The sequence below is a fragment of the Theropithecus gelada genome, chromosome 4 (assembly GCF_003255815.1).
Source record: "Theropithecus gelada isolate Dixy chromosome 4, Tgel_1.0, whole genome shotgun sequence".
In the NCBI taxonomy this organism is placed as follows: domain Eukaryota; kingdom Metazoa; phylum Chordata; class Mammalia; order Primates; family Cercopithecidae; genus Theropithecus; species Theropithecus gelada.
This window is the reverse complement of record NC_037671.1, coordinates 30,610,548-30,624,832: the sequence shown is the minus strand read 5'-3', so window position 1 is coordinate 30,624,832 and position 14,285 is coordinate 30,610,548. Positions and strand designations below refer to the sequence as shown.

At 41.8% G+C, this 14,285-nt stretch overlaps 1 non-coding gene and 1 pseudogene across 1 annotated transcript; one reads left to right on the top strand and one right to left on the bottom strand.

Annotated features, from left to right (window-relative positions):
* Positions 1-3,694: 3,694 nt before the first annotated feature.
* Positions 3,695-4,184, top strand: LOC112623104 (annotated as a pseudogene).
* A 2,629-nt stretch (positions 4,185-6,813) lies between these two features.
* On the bottom strand, positions 6,814-6,885 carry TRNAM-CAU. Its single transcript has one exon. It is a non-coding gene; the product is annotated as a tRNA-Met (tRNA).
* Positions 6,886-14,285: the final 7,400 nt, after the last annotated feature.

The following is a 14,285-nucleotide window of genomic DNA, read 5'->3' as shown; positions in this document are numbered from 1 at the left end:
AATTCAGTCATTTCTCAGTAATTTCCTGATTTCTTTCAGTGGGGAAGAGTATTAGAGAGGAATACCCGGGGGCTTAGTGTACTAACTGCTTCTATGATATCTGCTTCTTGGTCTTTTTAATGGAAAAACCTAGGAAATACATGTGTATGTATACACATATAATCATATGTACTTACACATGTGCATGTGCATATACACACATATTTGCATGTATTCATGCCCATACAAGTACATACACATATTTTAGAAATCATGAGCTCGGCTGGGCGAGGTGGCTTACGCCTTTAATCTCAGCACTTTGGGACGCCAAGGCGGATAGATCACCTCAGCTCAGGAGCACGAGACCAGCCTGGGCAACACGGTGAAACCTCGTCTCTACTAAAATACAAAAAATTAGGTGAGCGTGGCGGCATGCACCTGTAATTCCAGCTACTGGGGAGGCTGAGGCAGAACAATCGCTTGAACCTGGGAGGCGGGGGTTGCAGTGAGCTGAGATTGTGCCACTGCACTCCAGCCTAGGTGACAGATACTCTGTCTCCAGAAAAAAAAAAAAAAAAAAAAAATCATGAGCTCACATCCATACCTCCCATTTCTATCCATTAGTCTCTTCAGGATTCTTTCTTACATTCTCCCATTCTATATTTTTATGTGTCCCTTTTCCCACATTGAAACCCCTAATTCCAACAAGATTAGCATATTTACTCACTTGCTCTATCATATAATACATGTACGATAGTTTTGGGATTGCTTTGCCCATCTACTAACAAAAATTATCCATTAAAAGAGATTCAGTAGGTAGTTGTAACAACTAACCAAATAAATAAATAGAGTTAAAGATTTGTTTGCATTTCTCCATACACACACCCCTGTCCCCCTACCATCCTCACTCTCTTGGCCAAAGAGTGAAGGTGTACTGTCAAATGCCCTGTCCACAAATTATGTTCTTTTCCTTTCCATGTAGTCATAATATGGAATAAAATTGAGTTCATTTGCTTTAACTTGCTTTCAACCTTAGTTTTCTCCACTCCCCATCCTTAATATTAGTTTTTGAAAATGTAGGTTGGCCGGGTGCGGTGGCTCATGCCTGTAATCCCAGCACTTTGGGAGGCTGAGGTGGGTGGATCGCCTGAGGTCAGGAGTTTGAGACCAACCTGGCCAGTATGGTGAAACCTCATCTGTATTAAAAATACAAAAACTAGCCGGGTGACGTGGCACGTACCTGTAATCCCAGCTGTTCTGGAGGTTGAGGCAGGAGAATCATTTGAACCTGAGAGGGGGAGGTTGCAGTGAGCCCATATCGCTCCACTGCACTCCAGCCTGGGTGACAGAGTCAGACTCTGTCTCAAAAAAAAAAAAAAAAAAAAAGGTAAAATATTCATACGCTTTCAAAAGTTAAAGGTCTAACAAAAGGTGAACTCAGAGAAGTAGCCTCCCATATTCCTTGCACTCCATTTCCCCCAAGTCTCTTAACACCATTTTAGGTAACTGGTAATGGTGGAGGGTGTCCAGGTTCTGGCATCTCAAATGAAGAATTGGACAAAAATGCACAAACAAAGCAATGAAGAAATAAAGGGTTTTACTGAAAATGAAAGTACACTCCACAGTGTGGGAATGGGCCTGAACAGCGGCTCAAAGGCCCCAGTTACAGAATTTTTGGGAGTTTACCCCCTGGAGAATTCTATTTGTTATTTTGGAAGTCCTATGTAAACAGAGAAGATGAGGTAAAGTTACAAAGTCATTTACAGCATGTGCCCTATGGAGAGGATATTTCCTGTTATAGCTGAAGTATGAACTGGCCTTATGTTCCCTCCTCCAGACCTTATTTTCCTGTCTCATCTCCTCCCTGAGAGATGTGATCCCCATAAATCTTTATGGGAGGCAGAGGGACTGATGGTCTTTTTTCTGTAACTGCTTCATGCTACCTTGGGGTGTAGCCCCTACCTATTGGGGATCATGGAACTCTCTCCCTGTTCTGTCTAGTGGAGGGTAGCTTCTTGATGGCCGGGGTGGTGTCTTCACATGGAGCTGGCTGGAACCTTTGTTTCATGATCATCTGAAGCTTGGTGGTCTCTAAGCAAGAGGAAATGAATTTGGTTAAAATATTTAATGGGAACTTCAGGGGTGGATATCTATGCTCTCAGAAATGTTTGTTATAGAGATTTGCAGGAGAAAAAACAAAACCTGGTTTGTTCTAGAATCTATGTGTTTCCTTAAAGTCTTAGCAGAAGTGACTCCATTTTGGTTTGGTTTGGTTTGGTTTGTTGGGGCCTAGTGCATAAGCCTAGTCCGAAACAATGGCCTCCCAGAATTTTGTTAAAAAAATTTCCCCTTTTTGGTCAGGTTCTCAGTTAGGTGACAGTGTAACCAAAACTTGGGGCCTTAGCGCCACTCTCAGTTACCATCATTTTGGGCTTCCGGTCTCAGTATATCATTCATAGGTTAAGGGGCCTCATGGTTGCATATTTCCTTCAGCTCTTATTATTCCAGTTGAAGAAAGACCATTTGACATTCTAGAGATGCCTGCATACAAGCATTTAAAACCTTTGAGGGAATACAGTGCACCAGGGAGAGTATTATTATGACTATTGGGAGGATGATACCAAGAGTTTGGAGTGTGCTGCTCACCCAAGGTCCCCATAAACCAAACCTCCTAAAATCAAATAGATCAAAGGATCAGCTAGATAAAGAGTTTATCCACTTGACTGAGCAATTTCTTTGTCAATCCTCTACCACTGAATTTCCACGTAATCTTCATTTGATGTATTTCTCCATAGGCCACAAGTGCCGGCAGCTGCATAGATACTTCTCTGTTTAGCCAATTCTGTCATAACTTTCACAAGAGAATTTAGAGTCTATTGTGTAACTATAGCTTTTACAGTAGAATTTGCTATAAGACCTATTGTGAGGGATATATTTCTAATCATTGCTTGCTTCTTTTACTTTAAACCATGGAAAAAGGACCTAACAAATGATGTCTTTTTAGAAGAGTGAAGGCCTTCCGGCAATGTTCTCTTTAACCCATGATGTGGGTTAAGAGGTGTGAACCAATGTTTTGTTTTTGATTATGAGGCAAAGCATGTACCTTGAAAGTTTCTTACCTACATTGGGCCTTCATCTTTTATCTATCAAAGTATAAGTTTATCCATGTAAAAAGCTGGCTATAAACTCCTTCACAAATAAGAGTATACACCATAAGTGCCCATAACAGACACCTTTTCCACTTCTATTTTTTGTAGAGGCATGAGCAAGAAAAAAATATTCAAAGATAAGTTTCATGACAGTAGAAATCTAAATCTGTGAACTTGAGAAAAGCTGTTCACATTAAGGATGTCATCCTCTTCTTGGGAGAAATTTCTCTGGTTAGTTTTATCTTAAGGTTTCCAGTGGGTACACAGCTCCAAGAGCTTGGAGGGACCCTTCTCAGTTGTGAGATTATGAACTCAAAGTTCAAGGTCCCAAAGTTTTGTTGTAGTGTGAATGGCAAGAACAGTCTTTCTCTGATGCTTCTAGAAGATTCAAACCATAAAAAGCTTTCTTTACCTGTTGAAAATACACTGTAGCATAATAATCTACTGTTACAACATCAGCCCTCTTGCATAGGAAACCTTTTATACAACCAGAAAACATGCACTGAAAATAACAAATGAGCTCTCAAGCTTGGTGTTCGGTTGGTGGGGACCCATGCAGGTTCAACATGTGTATCGAGAAGTGTTATTTCTGTTCAGGGCCCATCTACCCTGGTCACGGCATGATGTTCATCCACAATGATTGCAAGGTGTTCAGATTTTGTAAATCTAAATGTCATAAACACCTTAAAAAGAAGTGCATTCTCGCCAAGTTAGGTGGATCAAAGCATTCCAGAAAGCAGCTGGTAAAGAGCTTACAGTGGATAATTCATTTGAATTTGAAAAACGTAGAAATGAACCTATCAAATACCAGCAAGAGCTATGGAATAAAACTATTGATGCAATGAAGAGAGTTGAAGAGATCAAACAGAAATGCTCAGCTAAATTTATAATGAACAGATTGAATAAAAATAAAGAGCTACAGAAAGTTTAGGATATCGAAGAAGTCAAGCAAACATCCATCTTATTCAAGCCCCTCTTGCAGGCAAAGGGAAGCAGTTGGAAGAGAAAATGGTACAGCAGTTACAAGAGGATGTAGACACGGAAGATGCTTCTTAAAATCTCTGTAACCATTTCTTTTATGTACATTTGAAAATGTCCTTTACAGACCTGGAACTGCTAAATAGTTTATTTTTTACATAAGGTCACTTAAATGAAAAGTGATTAAAACATATCTTTCCTACATTGCCATCTGCAAAACACCAGATATTACGAATGTTAGATTGCATCTCAGTGTTAAATCTTCACTGACAGATGTACATATGTAAATCAGGAAAATTCTACTTCTAACTATAGAAGTGAATTGTGGATGCAAAATGGTTATGCCATTTGGATAATGACACGAGGCAGCATTTGGATAATAACTAATGACAACAATTCATGGCTAGTGATGTATAAAATAAAATATTCTTTGCAGTAAAATATTCCCTTTATTAATGTTATAGAAGGGGGGCTACAACAAGGAACTAACAATTTGTATGACAGTGTCAAATGTTACTTTGATTTTAGTATTTCCTGTTTTGGTTTAGTTGCATCTTAGAAGAGCATAATGACATTGTTTAATGACACCTAATTATGCTGGACTGTTTTGACCTGGTTTAATCCTTCTGATAGGTAGTTGTGGATATTGGGGATGAGAACTGAATAATCTTTGCCTGGAGTGACACTGCACTCTAGAATTTCCGGTTTGGAGAATACTCAGTTCTAATCTGTGATTCCTGGTGGAATACACTTTATTTTTCTAGCGTAGCAATGATCTAGAAGCAGAGGAATCCTAGTGTCTTTTACAAGTTATTACATGATTTTATTTTTAAAAGCTCCTGTTTTTGGAAAGTAAAATTTATGGGTATAACATCTGTTCATTATTTGCACATAAAATAAAACCATTTAAAAAGAAAGAAAAAACAGAAAAAGAAAATAACAAATGAATAAAATTCCTTTATAAAATGTTTAAATGGCCGACCATGTGACCAAATATACCTGAACTTTGTTTTCCCAGGAATATGGCATCAAGCATTGGTTATAAACTATTTTAAACAACTTCCGTATTAGCTGGTTTAACATGAAATTATTTTCTTGATATTTAATTAATTTTTTGTTTACTTGGGTTAGTAGCTTTATACGAGAAAATTTCGTTGTTTATGCAGTTTACAATAACTTAACATAACTATAATTAATAGCTTATACTATTTTAGAAATCCTATACAATTTTGAAATATATATTAGTGTTACAAAAATATAGCCTAAAGAAGATTGAGCATCATTTTGGCAATCCCATGTACCTAAACATGTCAAATAATCCTGTTTACCTCTCTTTTCTCGACACTTTAGAGGCCTGCTGAAGTATTCAAAAAGCCAGATGCCAGGGTAGAGACTTTTGAAATTGATGTTTGATTTTGGGAATTCAGATTACCATAAGTTATTTATTTTGCCAAAACGATGACTCAGAAATTTTAAAGCAGCAAAAAACCTTTTATAACCCTTTTGAATTTAGTCAACATGTTCACACAGAGAACCTCTTCTGTTAAAAAAAAAAAAAAAAGTAAAACATTCACACGCTTTCAAAAGTTAAAAGTATAACAAAGGTAAACTCAGAGAAGTGGCATCCCATATCCCTTGCACTCTATTTCCCCCAAGTCTCTTACCGCCATTTTAGGTAACCAGATTCTCTGTTTTCTGGTTTATCTTCACTATGTTTTCTTTTCATAAAGAAAAATAGGTATGTGTATGTTTTCCTAATTCCCCTTCCTTCTTGAAGAAAAGGTAGCCTACTATAATATTCATCTGCACTTTCTTTACTTAACACTATCTGCTAGAAATTATATCTCTTTTGTAGCCCCATAGAGCTTCCTCTTTCAGTTCATGTTACAGTTTATTCAACCAATCTCTTTCCTGGACATTTAAAGTTAGTTAAAATGCTTCTAGAAGGTAAGCAGACAAAATAAAGATTATTGGTCTTCTGAGTTTGCCCATGGAATTCTGATTCACATAATGCTTTAAATGTACCCCAATGTTTTCTACCATTTACATTTTTTTAAAATCTATCCAAGTAGAATCAACCATTTTACATTTAACTTCATTGTTGCTTCTCTTTCTCATAACATTCCATGTGTCTAGTTTCCAAAAGTATGGAAGGAGGAGAGTATAAAAGATGTCTTTTGGCCATTGTAACAGATTGCTTTAGAGAAGAATTCACAGTACACGAAATGAAATTAATAAACAATGCATAGAAATGAACAAAAGAGGAAAAGAAGCAGGAGGTTCCCATAGAAGCAAAAAGACAGTAATGATTTACAATAACCAATGGTCTCAGGCAAAAGTCTGTAACAGTGTTTTGCCTTGGAGTGCGAGAAAATATAAAATTATATTCAACCTCAGTGTATTTTCTATTCACTGGAAGATAGGTAATTTGTTGGAAGTTAACATGGGAATTGTCACCTCTTCTTCCCAAGTAAGATATGCCTTTCCTCTGAAATGAGTGAGAAAGGAATTATGCAAACATTTGGAGAAAGGAGAAGGAAAATGCTGAACACATATCTAAAAGTGAGATACAGCCTCTGAAAGGACTTTTAAGAGATCAAGTGTATGTATATATAGAGAGAGAGAGAGACAGAGGCCATCTTCTCCCCACAACCGCGGAAGGTAATTCCTCAAGAAGGGGAAAAAAAAAAAAAAAAACCCACCACCTTAGCAGAGGATGGTTTCGATCCATCGACCTCTGGGTTATGGGCCCAGCACGCTTCCGCTGCGCCACTCTGCTGGTGAAACATTGCTTCTACTCTTCTTATTTATCATGTAAGTGATCAGCCATTTTTGTCACACTGCTTTACATCTTTCTATTTTTCTTTCACCCTTTCTTTCCCGGTTTTTCCTTTCTCTTCTTGGCCTCTTAAGATCGGCTCACTCTAGAACCAGTTGACTCCAACAATCCCCTTCAAATTGTGAGTTGCCCTTTCCCAATCTACCAAACATGCTCCAAAACATGACATTTCTTTCTTCAAGAGCTGCTTTGAACTCAGGAGCAGAAACAGGGGAAAGTCGAGCAAAGCCCTCACAAACCCTTACTTAGAGAGAATCGAGGAAGGCATTAAGTCAGACTTACTCTCCTTAGAGAGAGAGTATATTAGCCAGTTGGCTTTGTTTCCTGTCCCCAAGAAAATTTCTTTCCCAACATGGGTATTAACTATCACAAGTATTTTTGCATATTGACCTAGAAGTATTTTTGCATATTGACCTAATGCCCTTTGCAGCTTTCCGGGCACCTGGTGTACCCAAGCAGCTCCACCTTACCCCACCCCTATCCCCGCCGTTGAATTCATGAAAAGTGGCTTCCTACTCTAACCCTTTGGTGTTATGTCTGCGAACAGCTTTCTCTCACTCAGCGAATGTGGGCTTTCCCAGACAAGGGCCCAAACAGAGAGCTTTGATACTCTTTCATCCTGTGCTATGTCAACAAAGTCCCTTCTGAAACTTTTCTTTTGCTCTTTTCACCGACTTGCTTTTCCCGTTTTTTCAGAGTTTCTCTGTCTTCAGGAAAGCCTTGTGTTTCCAGTTCCAGGTCAGGCATAGGATTGGTGGCCACTACTCTCCAGCAATTTCATTAACGTTTGTTTGTTTGTTTGTTTTTTCCTTCTCTAAAAAAAAAAAAAAAAAAAACAGGCTGAGACACTGAGGCAGATATACTGGGGTTAGGAAGATATTCCAGAATAAGAGCATGAGAAAACTGGCTGGAATGGTTCATGTGGACAAGATGGGTACTAGCAAAAATGAACCAGGTCCCACTAGGACCTGACCTGGGGCCACTAGATTTGGAGCCATGGGTATTAACTATCACAGCAGGGATCCCCAACCCCTGGGCCACTGACCCGGTACTCCTCCTCCTGGTAGCCTGTTAGAAACCGGACCACACAGCAGAAGGTGAGCAGCAGGAGAGCCAGTGAAGCTTCATCTGTATTTACAGCTACTCCCAATCACTCTCATTACAGCCTGACCTCCACCTCCTGTCAGATCATCTGAGGCATTAGATTCTCATAGGAGTTCTAACCCAATTGTAAACTGCCCATTTGAGGGATCTAGGTTTCCCACTCCTTATGAGAATCTAATGCCTGATGATCTGTCACTGTTTCCCATAACCCCCAGATGGGACCATCTATGCAGGAAAACAAGTTCAGGGCTCCCTCTGATTCTACATTATGGTGAGTTGTATAATTATTATATATCACAATGTAATAATAGAAATAAAGTGCACAATAAATGTAATGCATTTGAATCATCCTGAAATGATTCCCCACTCCCCCCTACCCCTGTCTATGGAAAAATTGTCTTCCATGAAACCAGTCCCTGGTGCGGAAAAGGTCTGGGACCGAGGCATCACAGCACTGAATTGCTGCTTACACTACAGGTGTTGCCAGAGGGCCCAGAAGGGTTTCCAGAAGCCAGTGAGACCCCAGCCCCAGCCCCAGCCAGTTTCCATGTTCTTGACACCTTCGTAAGAAAGAATTCAGGGGGGAGTCAGAATGAAGCCAAAGGCAAGAAGCTTTTATTGCTAAGCAAAAGTACACACTTAGGGAAGTGCAGGTGAGCTCGTGAGAACGAGTCATGACCAACAGAGTTTGAGTTTTCTATTTTTATGGGCTCTTGTAATTAGAGGGTGGACTAATCATGAGGTTTTCTGGGGGAAAGGCGAAGATTTCATAAAATTGAGATGCCACCCATTTTTATATTAAATATGAGCAGGCTCAATCTGTCAGGGCCTTGGCGGGTGTGTAATTTCATATGGTAATTAGCATATAATTAGGTCTTGGGTAGGGCATGGGTCAAATCCAGTGCCATGTTGGACCCAGACGGTTTCAGACAGCTTAGCCCCCATCCTGTTTGTTAGGGTCTTATCAGCCCAAGCTCTTCCTTGTCCTTGTAACTAATTTTAACAGCTCCTTTTTTGCTGATATGTGAAATTACTGCTTGATGTTTCTCTTATGACCACCCAGCATTCCTATCAAATAGGGATGAGATTTATCACTTTCCTTGTTCCCCCCGCCCTCTCACTCCACTAGCATGAACCCTCCAGAGACTCAGGAGGCTGCAAACTAGGTGCCTGATCTCAGCCTCTTTCAGAAAATAATCTGAGTGGAAAAACATTTTTATACCCACAAGCCAGGACTCCTCCCCTCCCCTCTACCAAATGCCCTCTTTTCCTCTCAAAGGGGTTTAGGTCTGTGTTGCATGGACCTCCTTTCTTCACAGGAAAACCAGTGAGGAAGTGGAAGGAGGAGACTGAGCATCTGCCATGTAATATGCAATGGTGTACCTCACTTATTGCTCACCTCCGTTAAAAGTGATGAGGCTGTCTTTGTCTTACAGATGAGAAGACTGAGGCATAGATCTGTCATCCTTCACCCGTATGTTTCAATTTCATGTCTATGTTTATCAGGATGCTTTTTTTTTGGCAGGGGGGAACAGGGTCTTGCCCTGTCACCCAGGCTGCAGTGCAGTGGCACGATTGTAACTCACTATAACTTTGACCTCCTGGGCTTAAGTGATCCTCCCACCTCAGCCTCCCCAGTAACTAGGACTACAGGCCCACACCATCACACCTGGTTAATTTTTTTTTTTTTTTTTTTTTGTAGAGATTAGGTCTTGCTAGGCATGAGCCACCAGACCTAGCTTTCGTTTTTAAAAGGTAAAGGATCCGACACTTTGGAAGAAAGGTAAAGGAAGAATTTTTAGAGAAACCAGTTCAGAAGAAGCTGTTAATGGTACTTACAGGAAACATAAATGTTTGAATGACAAGACTGGGAAAGAATTAATGCACCATGGGACAATTATCATAAAGACAGTGGTGAGGAGATGGTGTGGAGAGTTGGGGGAAGGGAGGAATCAGCAGTTTCCCAGATCTGGAATTACAACAGGGCCCCAAGTTCCCATCCCACCATCAGGAAAGATACCCGATGAGAACCCCAAATGGACCTGCTGATGTTTCTTCACCACTACCTTGCAAGTCCCTTTCCTCGTGTTCATGTGGGGACCTGCAGGTCATTAATTTACAAATCAGTCTTACCTGCTTCATGAGGAGCTTTTTCCCAAGAGACATTTAGCAATGAGCTTGGGCGATATCCTTAGCGCTGTAGTGGTGGCAGAGCTTTCCTCCAAGCAGTCAGAGAGCTTTCCTAAGCTCCTAACACCTCCTAAAGGAGCTGTTAAAATTAGCTACAAGAACAAGGAAGAGCTTGCGCTGATAACACCCTAACAAACAGGATGGGGGGTAAGCTGTCTGAAACCGTCTGGGTCCAACATGGCGCTGGATTTGACCCATGCCCTACCTAAGACCTAATTATATGCTAATTACCGTACCCTAATTACACACCCTCAGAGAGCTTTCCTCTGGCTGCTTGAAGGAAAGCTCTGCCTACCACAAATGCAACGAGTAACCCTGGCATCCAATTGCGTTTTCGCGGCTTGCTAAAGGCCTGCTTTCCAAGGCTGCCAGGCCTTGCTGAGTTTGCACAAACAAACGCGGCCTGCGGGAGCAGGCGTCCGGCTTCCTGGGGCGCGCCGCCTGGTGGAGACTGCGGGGAAGGAGCGACACGAGCAGTAACTCGCCAGCAGGTTCTCGTTTGCTGAAAAGGTGCTTTGGAAATGGCTTTGAAAAGTGACTCTCACGTAAGCCTTTGGTTGCTGCTCTTCCTACACATCACGAGTAAGGCCCTCCTCCCCTCAGCGAAGATTCTACAAATCAAGAGGCCAGGATGAGGTTGGTTAAGGATTGCTTTGTGTGTGCACGACGGGTATAGGCCAGGAGGGAGGCTGAAAATGCACCGCGCGTCTAGGGTCATACCACCCTGAACGCGCCCGATCTCGTCTGAAAATGCACCGCGGGCGGTTCACAACTGTCAAAACGTAGGACAGGATTGTAGCCGGCAGGTTCGAACCTATGCAGACAGACGTAATTATATTTTCATCGCCTTAAGCATCCGGAGGCTGCACCACATTGTCTGCCAATCTCTTCATGTTATGTTGTCTTGCCGGTTGTTATCTGTTTTAAAGCTAAGGAAACTTAGGGAAGGGGGTTGTTGTGGACTGAACTGTGTCCATCAAAATTCCTGTGCCAAACCCCTAATCTCAACGTGACTGTATTTGGAGATAGGGCATTTAAGGAGGTAATTAAGGTTAAATGAGGTCAAAATGGTGAGACCCCAATCCAAAAGGATGGGAGAGGGGGAGACGGAGGAAGGGGCCTACTCTAATGACCTCATTTTAATCACTCCTATAAAGACTGTCACCAAACATGGTCATATGCTGATATATTGGGGGTTAGAACTTCAACATACGAATTTTTGGGGGACCGGGCAGGGGGACACACAGTTTAGCCCATTACAAACGTATACACTTTAAGGATTGTTATATCTTCCTGAAGAATTGACTCTTTTATTATTATATAATGCCACTCTATATTCCTGGTAATTTTCTTTGCTCTGAAGTCTACATTGTCTGAAATTAAAATTACTCCAAGCTTTCTTTTGACTAATGTTAGCATAATATGCCTTTTCCCATGCCCCATTACACTGTGGCTTGTGTTTCCCTAATCATGCAGCTGAAAGTCCTAAAACCCAAGATCGCTCTCCAGGAATCAATGTGCAGTTCTGAAAGATATGCACGCCTCCCACTGTTCATTCACAGTGAATGACGGTAATAAACACCAGTGCAGCAGCCTAGGTTGTGTACCATCAGGTCTTCCACATTCACAGAGAAGAACCAAAGCCCTTTGTACATGGCACTGGCTGAGCTCCCATGCAAAAGCCACTTCCACTTTGCCAACCACACAAGTGAGCCAACTCCAAAGTGGATTCCCCAGCTGACACCATGTGGAGAAAAGACAAGCTGACCCTGCCCAAACTGCAAATCAGGGAGCAAAATGATGTTATTATTGTTTTAAGCCACTATGGTCTTGGTGGTTTGTAATGCAGCAATATATAAACGGAGAAATAAAAAACAATAGTGAGAGGGTAACATTTTTTTCCATCCTTTTTGGGGGTAGGGGAATTAAGTACTCAGTTTCAAATATGTTGAATTTAAGGTACAGGGTAACTCAAGTAGAAATGCTTGAGTAGGATAATAGGATATAAGGAATAGCCTCAGGCAAGTTCTGGACTGCAGATATGAGAGGAGATAGTATAAAACTGAAGGGCCAACAAGGAATTATAGTGAGGTATTATATAGGAAACTGAGAGGGGGAAAAGGGCCAAGACTAACACTTGAAAAATTGCTTTTTTTTTTTTTTTTTTCCTCGAGACAAGAGTCTCACCCTGTTGCCCAGGCTGGAGTGCAATGGGGCTAATTTTTGTATTTTTAATACAAACAGGGTTTCGCTACATTGGCCAGGCCTGTCTCAAACTCCTAATCTCGTGATCTGCCCGCCTTGGCTTCCCAAAGCTGGGATTACAGGCATGAGCCACCACGCCCGGCCCTGAAAAATGTCTTTTTTTTTTTTTTTTTTTTTTTTTTTGAGACGGAGGCTCGCTCTATCGCCCAGGCTGGAGTGCAGTGGCGCGATCTCCGCTCGCTGCAAGCTCCGTCGCCTCCCGGGTTCACGCCATTCTCCTGCCTCAGCCTCTGGAGAAGCTGGGACTACAGGCGCCCGCCACTACGCCTGGCTTTTTTTTTTTTTTTGTATTTTTAGTAGAGACGGGGTTTCACCGTGTGTGCCAGGATGGTCTCCATCTCCTGACCTCGTGATCCGCCCGCCTCAGCCTCCCAAAGTGCTGGAATTACAGGCGTGAGCCACCGCGCCCGTCCGAAAAATGTCATCTTTTAAAGCTTGCGGTTGGCCTTACAGGAGAGAATTTGTAAGGAAAAAAGGATTTGGTGTCATTGATGCCATGGGAAATGTTTTAGGAAGTGTAAATATCAAGAAGGCAAGTAAAATGAAGACCAAAGGATATCAAATGGATTCAAAAATGAGGTCATTAGCAAAAATTATCACTATGTGGACCATCAGGAATAGGAGTCAGAATGCTTCCACCCATTGCCTCCTGGGCTACAGTCTTACCAATTGCTTGAGTCAGGTGAGACAGCACATACTCACACACCACAAGTTATATAAAGCAGTTTATTACTTACAGATAGGCAGCAAGAGACAACAGAAGCCTAAGATTCATAACAAGCTAGTCCTCCTGCATGACTGGCACCTGTTGATTCTGTAAACTGCAAGGGCGTCCCTCTGATTGGTTCCAGTAGCATGTATCAGATGTGGGGAGGCCATCAACCTCTTATTTAGGAACCTAAATAAGTCTGTGGAGTTGGGGCACTTGGAGGCAGCCCCACTACCAGCCCTTGGATTGCCTCCTCCCAAGTTAGCCTTTTGTATTTAATTGTCAGATTAAATTTGTCAAATTTGATCCCCATTCTGCTGCCAGGCTAGCAAAGTATGATAAAGTTTTTCAATGGCCTTGCCAAAGGCTATTCCAAGGGGAAGAAGTAAAATCAATTGGTTATGCCAGGGCCAAGGGCTCTGGTCTATTAAATCATCAATATTCCAACTAGATAATATTGTATCATCCAATTCTCCCTCCTGGAGGTTGGATAGCCATCAGCCTGGGGCCACCCTGCACAAGGCTGTGACAGCCTCATGTCCTGACTGCCAAGGGCACAATGGAAGATTAGGCAAACCACCCTGGATGGGAAAAGAGCCTAGAATGCTAGACACCAACCAAATAAGAAAAGATTCCAGGTTGTGGGCATGGTGATCTACAGCCATGGCTTGTTGGATCACCCTGAACATCTGCTGCAACACTGGGTTGTGAGCCAATCTACCCAGGCTGTGCCATTCTTTTCATGACAGCAGAATGTTCTGCCACTCCTCATCAACTACCTGAGATAGCCAAGAAAACATGTCTTCTCTTGGTTTTTGCCCATAGCTGTCCTTGAGATCACTAATTTGTCTTTCTGTGAAGGAGAGCATTTTGATGATTTCTTGCTGAGCTACCCCAACATTCTTGCACTGCTGGGTAAAGATGGGCTGCATCGTGCACATTCATTCCTTCTTAAGTGCCTCAGAGACTCTTCTTATAGCCTCTTGGGTGTCTTAGGGTCTGAGTATCCATTTCCCAAGATCTCCATCCTGGAGAATGAGCAATCGCATATGTGTCCCAAAGCTAGAGGACA